The 15427-nt window shown below is 37.6% G+C and overlaps 1 protein-coding gene across 12 annotated transcripts in view; it reads left to right on the forward strand.

Moving 5' to 3' along the window:
* The window catches only part of NRXN1 (neurexin 1), a 1139755-nt gene that overhangs the window by 694527 nt on the left and 429801 nt on the right, over nt 1–15427 (forward strand). The gene's annotated exons all lie outside the window — the stretch shown is intronic.

Below are 15427 nucleotides of genomic sequence, written 5' to 3' on the forward strand. Positions count from 1 at the left end.
CATTTACTATCTAGTGGCAGACAGAGGACACCCTGAACAAATCAGCATTTCTTTGTTTCTCATAAATACATACGGACATGCCAGAAAGCATTATCTTAAAAGCGGTACTAGACATTTACGAGCACCTGCTCTGTACAAGGCCTTTCGGCTGGCAAATATGTGTGAGCACAAGTTTTTTCCCAGTCTCTTGTTAAGAATGCAGATTCCTAAGCACAGCCCTAGAAATTCAGTAAATCCAGGGTGAAGTACAATTTTAAATTATGCTGTCACGTGTAAGTACTCTAAGTGGGCAGCAGATTGCATTTTTAAACAAAAACTTGCTTATGAAATGGAGAATCAAAGCAGCTTATGACGTGGACCTACTAATGTGGCTGCAGTAAACTTGGAGAGACAATGTCTGTGCACAGAGATGGAAAACAGTACACGGTGGCTGAAATCCTGTCACATAAATGGCACCAAAAATAAGTGAACAGAGTAAGAGAATGGATAGGTAGTCTTTTTGGAAGAGTTAGAAAATGAGGAGTCTTTAATAAATAGAATAAATATCTTTTCTCATCTCTGCCCATTAACCATGGTCCTTATTCATTTTATGTCACCCTTTTGGTATTTTATCTGCATTCTTGAATTTGCTCAGTTCACACCACAACCTCCTCTCCAGTGGTTCGGTGATCCTCCCCCATTTTCATCTACTACAGTACTGGGAGTTTATGATCACGATTGGTCTGTGTACTTTTAGGAAGCATCAGCTCACAAAAATGGGTGGGAGGAGACACTGGTCACCACTTCAAGTAGCAAATCCTGTGGGAGCTGTGGGTCAGTGGTTATTTCAGTATTCCCTACTATAGAAATGCCAATTAGCTTCAGATATGTGGGTGTTTGAGACCATAGGAGATGTTGTGGAGGGCAATTATAGTCCAAAATCATAAAGAACATTAAAAAAGTGGCTACTTTTCCAAATAAAAAGTATGTAAGGTAGAAGCGCATCAATTCTACCAGAATACCAAAGACTCCTTGCTATTTTAATTTACTTGTGCCTATTTACTTGGAACTGTATGATGTGTTTAACATTTTGCAAGATCTGTCCAGGTGATTTGGCACAAAAGGATAAGAATTCAAGTTTAATGTGAGTACTGATAAATCTCTTTATACTTATGATTAAATAGAATGCCTATAATAAACTTAGTCAGAAATTCATCATTTGGATGATACAATCTAATTGCAGAAGAGTCCAATGGAAAATACATAGAAAATACATAATATATAATGAGCTAATTTGTTTGTTTGGTTTATTTTACATGTGTCCTCATTCCCTCTTGTTTGCAGTTGCTGAGATTTCTTCACTACCCACCTTTTTCTCAGATCATTATGACCTTGCCCTTCTGTGTTCTCCAATGAGATCTCATCTTCTCTCTTCCCCTTAGACTATTTATTTTTAGGTTTCCTAACTGGGAGACATACAGTCTCAGTTTATTAATGTTAGAATTATTTTATTTGTCTTAGACGTGTTATGGTACTCATGGAACATGGGACACATTTCCCTGGAGCTAAAGACATATGATTGAAAATATATTAGATAATAAACATACGTCTACTTTCCTGTGGATAGTTACCTAGCTCCCCAAGAAGGTACTTGGGGATGAGTTACTTGCCTGGCCAGGGTATACGCAAATCCGTCAGAGGGTGGCCTTTGTGTTCTTTCTCTGCAGCTCTTACATAGGAATCTACTCTTGGTTTCCTTGGCTGACGATTTGATCTAAAGTTCTTTTTATCATTTCTCACAAGCTTCATCATTTGCTTATCCAAGGAAAGGCTCACAGGCAAGATTCCAGGACAGTGGAATAAATCAGAAATTCCCTTGTGGGGATGCAAATTAGTTCCAAATCCCCAGTTTCTAGACAGTTCTTTCTGGAACCTTCACTTATTTGAGCACTAATATCTTCTTCCTAATGAACGTGTCTCCACCAATTGGCCCTTCCTCTAGTTACAAAGCCAATAAAGAATAAATTCATAAAGACTTTCTTCTGTATGAAAACCCTACAAGTGTCTGAGGATGTCTGTAATTATCCCCCATAGTCTCTGCTACACCTGACTGAATATGGCTCCTCTGAGCATCTGGTCACTCTTCTGTTTATCAATGTATTTTTATATACATATAATGTATTATATATACACATACACATATGTATATATATACATATATATGTATATATATATAGTTAAGTAAACACTATGTCCAGTGTGGGGCTCAAGCTCACACCCCGAGATTAAGAGTCGCATGCTCCACCAACTGAGCCAGCCAGGAGCCCCCAATGTATTTTTTAAAATGGGGCACCCAGCATGTCAAACTGTACCCCATATGTATCTTAGGTAAAGTTCAGATAAATGAACTGCATGCTTGGTTTTAGTTCATGCAAAGTGTCTTTTAAACAGTTATATCAAATTGTTGTCTATTATTACTTTTTTGTTCAGTGACATTCCCTTAGTTCTTTTTTACACTAACAAGAACGTAATCAGGTTTCTCTCATCCTGTGTTTATGCTATTTATTTTCTCAAACCTACATGCAGGATTTTACATTCATGCTTGTTAATTTTTCCTGCTCTGAAGCATATGGGAGTCTGATGAAGAAGATGCCCTGCCAGTTGAAGATGTGTTTTATGAACTCTATAATAATTTAAATAATCTTCACTCCTCTGTGGGCCCTCTGGAATCTTCCTATATAATTTTTATTTGCATTTGCATGAACATGTATGCAGAAGAAAAAGTCCAGCTTTAAATTCTTATCAGTACTTTTGAGGACTGTGGGAAGCAGTGACAGAGACATTCTTTGGTAGGTAATGTAACTATCGATCTTACGCCACAATGGTTTTCTGGCTGCCCTAGTCAACAACTTGTTGCTTATATGCATTTAATCATGGTGTGGTGCCCAAGAGTTAGGGCAATTGAAACTCTTTAAACAGACAGGTAATTGCATATGTACATCAAAGTTAATAGTGGCCTTGAAGAATGACAGAATATTAAATGCAAGGGAATTGTTTGGATCAATATTTGTTTCTTAAAAACTTGATAAACAGCATTTGCCAAATAGGTGGTAAGCACCTGGTCAATAAGCATGTCTGAGTTGGTGCATTGCTGCTTTGAAAGTCTCTGAGTATGAAACTATATTAGCTGAAGTAAGAACACTCCTTCAGCTCCAATTTGATTCCATCTACAGGAAAAGTTCTGTAAGTCACAGAGTACATATCCTTTCATGGACTTCAAGAGTGTATTGGGATCAGCCTAGCTCAAGATAAGGAGGCCATAAGTCCAAAGACTCATTTTCTCAACTAGAACCAGGCCCCTAATTGCTTCTTTCTGGGTGAGCTCAGGGTCTGGTACAGATCCTGTTGTAGAATAGATGCTTGATAAATATGTGTTAGATAAATAAATTATTAGATACACTGATGAACAAACAGACGAATAAATATATACCAGCCTACTCACACTTAGATTCATTGCCTGGGAAGATGAGTTTCTTACTGATAAACCTAACCCACTTCAGAGACCCCCTGGTTGTGTGTGTCTTCTGCAGACTCTAATTCCCTAACTCTAAAAAATGGAATGTTCTCTTCCTTTTTCCTGGCATGTTCAGGGAGGGTAGAAAAAAAAAACTTCCCTTCCGGTCCATAACGTTCTTTACTAACTGGCATTTTCTTCTTGTTTAAGGGTGTTGGATAGCTTTATTTCCCAACTATCCTCTTTAATGGGCCCCTGTATTAAAGCAGCTGCCTTGACTTGCATGTGGTTCTGGACAAACACACAAAGCATATTCTGACTCTTTAATATTAATTCTGGGGCAGTATGTCACCTACTTTCCTTAAGGATAAATGGCTCTCCTAGAGGCCAGGGTGGCTGGTTGACTTACTCATATAAGTAATCATCCTTTCAAGAAATCAGTTATATGTACATCAGATGGTTTATTTTTTAATCTAGAAAGAAATCCAGAGTTAGGTGACACAAGGCTAGTGTACCTCCTGCAGGAAAACATCAAGTATGTTTGTTCTTTCTGTCATCTTGATTCCTTATCCTCAGAGTGTCATTTTGACTTCATGGTCTTAGAATGGGTGTGTCCCATTGGCATGGAATCTGCATCCGGGGCAGGAAGAATAAGGTTTTGTGGCAAAAATACTCAAGGGACATGCTATCCAAGTCTCACTTTTTAAAAAGCCATTCCCAATGACTTCTGTGTACATTTCCTGAAGATTAACTGGGTCATTGGGGCACCTGGGTGGCTCAGTTGGTTAAGCGACTGCCTTCGGCTCAGGTCGTGATCCTGGAGTCCCGGGATCGAGTCCCACATCGGGCTCCCTGCTCAGCGGGGGGTCTGCTTCTCCCTCTGACCCTCTTCCCTCTCGTGCTCTCTGTCTCTCATTCTCTCTCTCAAATAAATAAATAAAAAAAATAAAATCTTTAAAAAAAAAAAGATTAACTGGGTCACAAAGGCGCTCTGACTGTAAGGGGATTTGGGAAAGCAAGTATTTTTAGTGGGGCATATTGTCATCCTGTGTACTTTATTCCTCCCTCTCCCCCAAAAACAATTGGTTCAATGTGCCACGGAAAAGGCAAAATAGATACGGTATACAAACCTAGAAGTATCTGCTACATCTACTTTTCTACATTGTTAGCTTGATCTGCAAGCCAAGGACTGGGCTGCCCCCCAAAAAACTAGAATTGAGCAGTCACTGATTTTTAAAATGAATCTTGGTATTCCTACATAGATACTGCCTAGTGAGTCATGGGAAACCATAGGATTCTTTAGTGCTCGATGTGAATCTTATTCCAAATCATATTTTTAGACTATCTGGGAAATCACAATGTATTTTCCATTCTGTGACCTGTCAGCAATCTAAGTCTTGTTTTTCTTTTCTTTTCTTTTTTTTTTTTTTTTAAATTCCCATTCCTGGAAGCCCAGTGGATTCAAACTTCATTGGCCCAACTAACCAGTTTTTATCATTTTATTATTGGATTGAGTAATTTGCGCTGGGTGAAAATATCATTCATCCCTCCAAATCCTACTTATCTCAGCCATGCTGAACTACTTCACCCTTTATCTAAGGTTATTTGATTGCAACAGACAAATCTTATTTTGCTGGGTTGTAATAGATCTGTACTCTTCTAATTTGGTTTCTGTGTATAGTTTTTAATCCCTTTAATTTTCATAAAGAATTATCTGGTTTATACAGTAGACTATCCCACCAAATTTAGAAAATATTACTCCATTGATATATAAAATGGGAAATATCTACTATGTTAATATACTTGTTCTCTTGCTCTTAATGTCTCTATAGGGTTGTAGAGTTTTTAAAAATGCCTTAATAGCATCCTATTTTGACAAACTGGAAAATAAAGAAAGAAGAGAAAAGGATGGGCAATTAAAATAAAAACTAGAGCTTTGTCCCCTAATTAAACACTGTACCTCAAGTATCTCTTAACACTGTGAAGGGTAGAATGCGAGGCGGATAAAATTGGACAACTGAGGAATAAGTTGAAATAAAATAAAAGGTTTTATCACAACTTTATTATTTAGTTATGGGACTCTTTGTTTTTAATTATGTGATATGACAGTTTTCAGCATAGAAAATATGCAACTTCCTTAAATATGACTCATATAAGCAATAAACCTCAAATGAGGGGGCAGGGCGAGCTGTGAAAACAGGCTCATGAGTTTCCTCCCCCACATTTTATACATGGAATTATTATTTGCCCTTATTATTTAAAAGCATGTGTTACTGCTTCTGGCGTGTAAATGCATTTTAAATTAAGATTTTCACATGATATTCCAGGGTACAGTTTTGTGCTACAAATTCCCTCAAGTCGGAATGTAATACTGATCGCAGTGGTTAATATTCTTGTGAACCTAAAAGGTGAAGCAAACATTTGCTGAAATTTACATAGTTTTCAGTTTTCTAATGCTAGCAAATGGGAGCTGCTTGAAAATAGAAGTCACCTGTATTTTTCCTAAGGAAAGAAAAGAAAAAGTCCTCACATATCGGTTCAAATTCTTCCTTGAATATCTTTAGCTTGTGTAGCGGTTTCAGTTTTTGTTTTTGTTTTTCTTTTTTCCTTCATGCTGTGTAAAAGGCTTGCTCAGAGCAATACAACATAAAGGAGGGCTTTTTTTTTCTTCTTCTTTTTCCTCTCTCTCTTCTATTGATTGAGAGGGTCTGTGTTTGGGGGTCTCTTGCAGTTTCTCTAGAGACTATTCATGTAAATTGAAAAAAAATCAGTATTACTTGAAAAAATAACTAAAACTTTGATTTAGCAGTACAAATGAGGGTACCGTCTAATCCCTCAAGTAGGAAATTGCTTTTCTTCATGATCTGTTGTTTTCATACTCTTTCTGGCTGGTACTGTGGGAGGAGAAAAGACCCACCTTTACCATGTCTGTTTTTTTACCTCTTACTGGTTGGCAGTAAATAATAGTTGAACTAAGTAAATTTAAGTAATAATAGTAAAATGCATGACTGATAAGATCTTCAAGTCTCAATTGGACAACTATGATTATACCAAAGCAGGAGATAATTTACATGGGAAACTGAAATGAGAAATTAAGACTTTGGCATAGTGTAACAATGAGGATGTGACTTTTGTAGGGCTCTTCTCTATGATACTATAAGTATTAGATGGAATGGAATAGTACATGCTCCAAAACTGGGGATTTTTTTATATAAGTAGTTTTTCCTGCTAGATGCTTTAAATTATTTCCTTGACAAATGACAAATCAAAATGTTGCCAAAATGAAAGGATATTGATTGTGTGGGCTGGTTGATCTTCCATTGCCCATTAAAGTGTCCAGTTTTCACCTGAAGCTGGTGTTTGCTGTGCTAGGAGGTAGCATTATTTTAAAGCAGAATTGGACATTGTGAATTGGACTTAAGTAGTTTCAATCTCAGTATTTGGCTCCTAATTTTTATTAGTGTGTGAATCTTTACATTGCACAGAAAATTGGAAACTTTCTCCACCCTTAAAAATTAGAACAGCAAATCGAGTTTTAATTATTTAAGGGAAAGGGTAGATGGGACATTTATTTCTTCTCTCCATTTGGATATAAAATATTTGAAATGTTTCTTGTATCACTAAAGTACCTAAAGTAAAATGAGGGTAAACTAGTTCATTGGAAAATAATGTATGAGGCAGTCATCAGGTATGCGTTTTAAAAATCACCAGATATTCTTTAATACTATTGTGTGTTAAATATTGAAGACCACACCATATGCCTAATGCAAGCTTCATTAGAAAGACATTAGTAGATTAATTTCACTTGCTTTGTGGTTTATTTTATTTAGAATGCAGTAAGGTAAGTTCATTGGTTTGTAGATGTAATGTTTTCTCCTATACCTCAATGCAGCTAGGAACAATTCCACAGAGGTCTCCAGATCTACTAACACCTGTCAAGATAAACACACAGTTCTCTGGGGGAATCATCTCAGCAATAGAACAGAAAAAATCTGAGGAAAGTAATTCTTTCATGAAAGAAAAAGAAGGCCAAAAAAAAAAAAAGTGATTAATGATTTTTTGAAATGCCTCAGAGGTCATATATTTCTCATACAGTATAAAAAATATAATCTGTCTTTTGAGAATAAATGTTTGGGAGCATATACTACTCATTTTAAAATAAATATTCTAAGAGATTTGAACTCTATGGAATGATCATGCAATTTGAATGAAAGTTTTTCTGACATGTATAGCTTAATCTCTCGTCCATCCCAGAATAAGTATATTAGATTATAAGTTTTGCTATGGTGATATTATTTGAATGGTTGTAGTTAAAATGGTGCCAGTATTTCCATTATAAAATCCTATTTTCAAGGATTTATAAGTTGCCTATAAATATTTACTCTGCAATTCAGCTTGGCAGCAAGCATCTTTGCTTGGTGGTATTTTTTTTTTTTTCATTTTACATAGTATAAGAAAGAAAGACATCTGTTTATAGCATGAGTAGGAAAATATGACAACAAATTCCCTTATTCTTCAAAACCAATTTATTTAGCATTCAAATCAGAGTTCAGCCTAAATTTTTTATATATTTTAGGCAATAAGAGAGCTAACCAAAAGCCTGTAAGGATAAATTGAAGATGATTTGTTTCCTTTGTCTGTTGGTTTTGGTTATTTTAAACTCCTAAACATGGAGATAGACTTAACCAGTAACTTTGATACTTTATTCATTCAGCACAATAATAATGTAGATATACTTTTTTTTACATATCCCAGGTATTTTTTTAGGTATTTGTGATAGTCTATACTTGAGAAAGTAGCAAATAACTGGCAAAGTTCAGAAAAAGTTCCAACAGAGATATATGTGTTAAAATTCAGCAGAAGAATGAATGAGATATTAAGAGAGAAAGGAAGGAGAAAAGATCATTTTTACCAAGGAAATAGCATGGGCACTGACAAAGAAGTGAAAAAGTGTGCAGTGTGTTTTGGGAAGGGAAAAGTTCTGTGGCTGGAACCAAGGATGTTTGTGGGGGAGGTGACAGAGTTGAGATAGAGATAAGATAGTTGAGATAGAGATAAGATAATAAGAGGTAGTGTGGAGGCAAATTTTGAAGAGCTTAATATGCCTTGTTAAAGGACTTTGACTTTACCTGGAAAACAGGTATTTGTAGTGGGATAGTCATACTAACTTAACTGTAGTACTAACATCAAAAAATCATTCTTGACAAAATGTGTGATCCAATATATTTATCCTGAATTGAAAGGGGATTAGATTATAGATCCCAGATAAACTTATTTAGAGATTCAATTCAAATTGCATGATTAAATTCCTTTCTGTGCACTAAAATGACAGTATACATTCCAGAACATATATTCCATAAAGATAGATCGAATTGGTTTATGTTCTAAGTGCTTGGGCATTCAGGGAATGGAACTCGTCATTTGTGTATGATGTCTGGTTCTGGATTTGGATATCTATATTTACTAGGGAATTTGCAAATTATGTGTCAGTTTTTATATCGCCCTAACTTGCCTTATAGTTGTCTTGCCAAGTCTAGCTCCATTCTCAACAATCCCATGCTTCTTTCTTCTGTAGTGATGGATCTACTTGACAGAATGCTGGTGAGTGCAGGCAGACAGATCCCAGGTTGTCGGGTTGAGTCACTGATCTTTCCTCTGGCCAATGCTAGACACACAGGAGTCCTGATAAGACAGGACCTGAAAGGGACTTGTATTTTTGTTGTGTGTTTGTTTTATGGTGATGGACTATTTGGATGGCCGGTGTCAGGTTTTATATGGAAACAGACATTCTCATCATTTCTGATTTATTTCCCCATATCATAAAAGAAGAGGAAAGAATAACCTATTCAATAAAGTAGGTAAGTAAATAAAATTTAAAAATAAGTACATGCTAATACATATATATACTAGGTACCAGACACTATTCTAAGTACTTTACATCTGTCAATTCATTTAATCTTTACAACAACCCTACAATTATCAAGCCCCTTTACACCAAGTAAGAAAGCTGAGTTTAAGTAACCTGCATAAGGCCACTTGGCTAATAAGTTAATAGAGTCAGAACTGAACCCTCATGTAGTGTCTGAGTTCCTGCCTCTAGCCTCTGGCCAGGCCAACCAAAGATGGGCTCAAATGCAAAAGATAAGATGGAAGAGAACTTTTTAAAATTAATTAAGTAATTCATTATTTTTCAATATTATTTATTTATTTATTTTCTGAGCAGAGTAAAGGAAAGGTGTGAGGTGAGGACATGTAGGGTTACATGGTACACATCTTGAAGTCTTTAGAGAGGAGTTCTGGGAGCAGTACTATTGTCTGTGTGGCGTATACTGCTAAGAAAGTGACTCTATTGGTGAGGAGCTTAATTAGAAAACTTGTCCAGTGTTGGTTAATAAAACCTATGGCAAAGACTTTGACATTTAGATGGAGTGGTGGTTCTGAAAATCTGGTTCCCCTGGGCCTGCAGTATAAGCATTATCTGGGAACTTGTTAAAAATGCAAATTGTCCGTACCTCTACATAGCAAGAGAATCAAAAAAGCAAAGCAATCTATGATGTAACAAATCCTTTTAGTGATTCTCCAGGACACTAAAGTTTGAGCACCACAGAGACACAGAGACTAAACTAAGAGATTGTTGGGGAGGTAGCCAAACTGGACTATAGACTGAATAGGGAAGACTTTGAAATAGGGCTACATTAAAAATCACATTACAGGGGCGCCTGGGTGGCTCAGTCACTTAAGCGGCCGACTCTTGATTTTGGCTCAGGTCATGATCTCAGGGTCCTGGGATCAAGCCCCGCATCAGGATCTGTTCTCAGCCGAGAGTCCGATTGAGTATTCTCTCTCCCTCTGCCCCTCCCCCTGTGCTCTCTCTCTCTCAAATAAATAAATAAGTCTTTTAAAAGAAATCACAATACAGATCATTATCATTATGTTTATAAGCACCGATCTAGAGCATGTACATATGAATAAATGACAATAACTTTTATTTAGTGCTTAATATATTTTCGAAACTATTCCAATTCCATTACATACAGTGTTATAATCATTTTAGAGGTGAGGAGACTGGGGCAAGGGTCCATTAAAGCCAATGTCAAATGAATAATAACGATGAACTCAAACTCAAGTCTGGCACTCAAGCTCCATGTTCTCCCACTGTGTTATGAATATATTCACATCACATAGCATGAACCTATGGAAGAGTGTGTCAGCAACACAAGTTGGCTGAAATAAATGTACAAACAGTTGTAATGACCATGATTGAGAGATGACATATGATTGGTTGATGCCCAAGGAATGCCCCCAACACTTAAAGATGCTGTGGCAGTGAAATTTCTATAACCCCGCCTTGGTGCCTAGTCAATAAATTTTAGGTAGGATGTCATACATGAAATTTTTATTAAATAGGTCAAGAGAAAAGAGAGATCATAAAACACTTCAGCCCTAAACACAACTAACTTTGCTTGAATAAATCTAATCATGCTTTACAAATCAAACTGCACATCCAGACTTTAATTTAATTTGACTGAATTGGGTATCATGTTGGGTTCCCACTACTCCCTCTCATTTGATATGTCAGTGGGGAGGTTCCAGGTAATAGCTACGCTGATGGAATTCACCAATCTATATCTATGACAGGATTATGTGTGGTGGGAGATGAAAGTGCACTTCCAGATAAGGAAACACTTCATAAATAAACCTGACTTTTCAGTGACATTATTACATCTGTGGGTCTCCAGGGATGCTTTGAGCCCAGTATTTTTTTTCTCGTTTTCGTTGTTTGGTCGGTTGGTCAGTTGGTTTGGTTTTACTCTCACTATTACTGCTCTCCTATTCAGATCCTTTCTCAGAATGCCCACAGGACTGCACTAACCCAGAAAGGAAACAGGGTCAGAGGTTTGTCTCCATGGCTTCACAGATGACACCCTCTCCTGAGTCTTTACTGCTTTATTCTCTCTCAGTCCCAACTCAGAAATGCAGGTAGACGGATATGTGGGGTCTTCTTGCCTTTTCATTGTGCTGACGTTAGTAGAAATGCGAAATGCAAGATACTCTCCTCATTTTTAATTTTTAAAAAATTGGTGCTGCCTGTGGGTTTTAATATACTTCCCCTCTACTGCTTTTAGTGTCTACTTTTCTATTTAAAAAGCTTACTACTGAGCTGTAAGAATTTCCAATTAAGTTTAAGGAAAACACGAAAAAGTTGTAAGTGTCTGACAACCATCCTGTTTCTTGAGACAGTAGGGTTGATTTTTGAAATAGGAAAAAATAATTTGGAATGACCTGTCCTTTTCCATTTCTCTGCACACTCCCCCTTCCACTCACTCTCTTCTCTCTCCTTCCATTTCCTTTGTTTTTCTCCCTTCAGCTTTCAGACTCATCTCCCATTTCTTAACACTGTTGTCCAACTTAGGCTACCTGACTTCTTGTTCATTACAGATTATCAGCTGTGAGTGGGCCTAGGACGGTTTTCCATGTACAGCTATTAGGTTCTTTTGGTAAATCTCAGTAGCCACAGTGGTTAGAGGCAGGGGAGCATTAACCACTCCTCCAAGAGTTCCCAAAAGTGTGGGCCATAGTGAATGTAAAATGCAAACCCTGCTGCTACAGAAGCAGACATTTATTAATAAGTAGGCGCAAAATCTTATAGCCTGTTCTGGAAGTGGATGAAATTCCAGCTCTTGGTTCTGTTAGGTACATGAAAAAAAAAGACATGAAAAAATGTCTTACAAAAAAGATTTTGCAAATATGGCAGTGACCAGCTCATCATCCGTCAGAATTAGAATCTGATATGGATCAAAAATAGCACCCACTTCCTATGGTTTTGTGAGGATTAAATGAACTAATAACGTTTACATCTCTCAGACTTGTGCCAGTTACAAATGTGTTAGTTCTTAGTATTACTATTATTGTGGCACCATTCCTTATGGTAAAGGGTGAAAGACCTCTTAGATTCACAAACTCTAGTCAAGTAGATGTCTGTAAAATATTTTGGCTAACCCACTGATTTTGGATGTTAATAATTTCACAAAAGAGAACCCATTCCTAACCTCCAATACACCAATTGAGAAGCCATTTATTTCACAAATAATAACCTTTTTTTCAAAATACATTGTAATTAGTGAGCAAAGCCACATCATGATTGGAGATGATGATAGCCAAGGCTTCTAGAAGCTACCTCTGGCTTCTGTAATTCTGGCTGAGACATCAGAGCATAAATTCCTGATGAAGGCAGCTGACTCTCTTGGGACACAGAACACTAACACACATTTATATTACACTGTTTATGCTGAAATATTTAAGAGTAAATTACAGGCAGCCGAACACCCTGTCTCCTCCAACCAGCTCCTAACTCAACTGACAATTTGTCGGATGCTGCCTCACTTTGTTTTCAATAATGCAGTTCCAACCACAAGGACTGACCAGCTGAAGAGACATAAAGAGTAAGCACAAGCTCTCTTTGCTTCATCCAGATTAGGCAAAAGTTTGTTCATGAGACTTTTCTCCCTTTTCAACAGAGAGTTGCTCCTTATTCCACCAAATTACAACTATTTGTACCGAATATGGCAGCATCAGCATCACTGCGTTCACCCCCGAAGCCCCTAGGTATCACCGAGGTGCGCTAGACATCTGCCTGAAAACTGCAGCTATGGTGTCTTCTTTCAAGGCAGCTGTAGATCTTTCTTCTTTAGCTCTGGAGACTCCAGTAAAACTGAGATTTCTGGCCTATCCTTTCCCTAACACTACCTTTATCTCCTAGGCCCGAGACAATACAAGACAGGCAGGAGAGCCTCTTCTTCACTGAATGCTCTTGGGAAGGTTCACCAGAATCTTCTATACTTACTCTACTCCTATGGCTTTAATCTATATAAGTCACTCTCCGAAATCCCTGCCCCACCTTTCTCTATTTTTTTTAAGAGAGTAACAAATACAGTAAATCCTCATTATCCACAGATATGAATTCACGCCTTCACTAAAATTTATAACTCCCAAATCAATAATAGTGGCACTAGGGTGGTCAGCAACAGACACGCACAGAGTGGCCAGAAATTTCCGTCCCTAACACCCAGCTCCCAGAAGAGGTCAGACAAGGGAACACTCCGCCTTCTTGTTTCAGCTCTTATACTATAAACAAGGGCTCTTTTTGTGCTCTGTTTAGTGGCATGTTTTTCACATTTTTGTGTTTTGTTGGTTTTGGTTTCGGTTTTGGTGATTTTGCTGTTTAAAATGGCCCTTAACCATAGTGCCCAAGTTCTGTCTAACATTCCTAAGCATAAGAAAGCTGTGATATGCCTTTCAGAGAAAACAGGTATGTCACCTAAGCCTTATTCAGGCTTGAATTATAGTGAGGTTGACGATGAGTCCAGTGTTAATGAGATCCCAAATATATTAAATAAGGTGTCTTTAAATAGGAAAACAAAACAAAACAAAACACATAAAACAAGGTTATATATTAACCGGTTGATGAAAGTGTTGTGACCAGAGGCTCATAGGAACCCAATGCCTAGCAGCGGTGGTTCAGTGTTCTCTAATTCATTGTCCAGTAGTGACTTTATAGACCATAACCACGATGAATAATGAGAATTGACTGTAGGCACCAAGAGGCTAACTTACATTTCCCATATGCCTGGCACTTAAGGGAGCACAAATGAAGACTTGACTCCTCTCCCCTTCAGGAATCTACCATCTATTTGGAGAGGCAGGGACAGATCAACACCATATACAAGGGTATTGGAGAACAATGCAATGCTCTACATTTCCTGTCAGTGGAAAGGAACTGAAGAACTGTGCAGGCTCGACTATTTTACACCCATATGGGAGCAGAGGGGGGCGTTTGATATATTTTAAAGTACTCTCACATTAAATATTGCATTATAGCCTTCCTGCCCTGTGGGATTGTTAGGAAAGATAGGAACATGACTATTTTATAAAGGAAGCCACGGAACCTCAGGGAGAGGCTAAGTGACTAATATGACATAACCAGTAAATGGCAGGGCCAAGAATGCAGCCCAGGTTTCCTACCTCCTAATCCAGTGCTCTGTCCATACTAACACTATGAGATGTCACGATCAGAATATTACCTAGAGGCTTAAAACCATACTGTTGGGATGATTCTCCTCTTCTTTTCCTTTTGAAGCTTACTTGATGTATTAAAAATGAATATGCACAACCCTTGGCTAATGAATTAAAGTACACATGCTAAAAAATAACAAAATCAAGAGGAAATGGCCCGGGGATATGGGTTGGGAACAGTACACAGAGCAAGGTGCTGAATTTGGGTTCTGTTGCTCTTTGAACAGCTGTGGGAAGTTGGGAGACATGGTGTATTTAAGTAGATAAAAACATTCTCTAGCATGCTAAGCCATTTCAATTCAGTGAAGTACTGAAGAATTATTATTTTTTAGTAGAATCACATAATTTTGACAGGAACAAGAGATGCTGGATTGCTACAGATTTGATTTCTTGGCCCCTGGACAGCCAGGGTGACTCTGAATGAACTAGGATGCAATATACAAGTCTAAATGACCACTTCCATGAGTGGCTGATTTGAATCAAATCCTCCTAGTATTCCTTTTTTTGCCCCCAATACATGACTTCGTATTTGTTGATCTAAGGGATTATATAGACAGTGAGGAACCGGTGAGAAGTAGTGCTTTATCAGAGTTGTTTTCCTCTGTTTTTAGGTAGGAATAAAGACAAAAAACGTTCAGCCACTAGACATGTCATAGTTTTTATCATCTTTTGCAAACCAGGGAAGTATTTCCGTCGTAGTCCTAAATTGTATCTGCTAGCTTCCAGTGACTGTGGTCTCCTTGCCAACTCCACTTGCCGTCCTAGATTTTTACTCATAGGTGTGTGTTGGCTTTGTTGGTCTCTCATCCAGGACATGCAGCTTTCAGTTAAAGATGCTGCATGTCACCCATGGGATATAAA

The sequence above is a fragment of the Mirounga leonina genome, unplaced genomic scaffold (assembly GCF_011800145.1).
Source record: "Mirounga leonina isolate KUSES-001 unplaced genomic scaffold, KU_Mleo_1.0 Mir_125, whole genome shotgun sequence".
Classification (NCBI taxonomy): Eukaryota; Metazoa; Chordata; class Mammalia; order Carnivora; family Phocidae; genus Mirounga; species Mirounga leonina.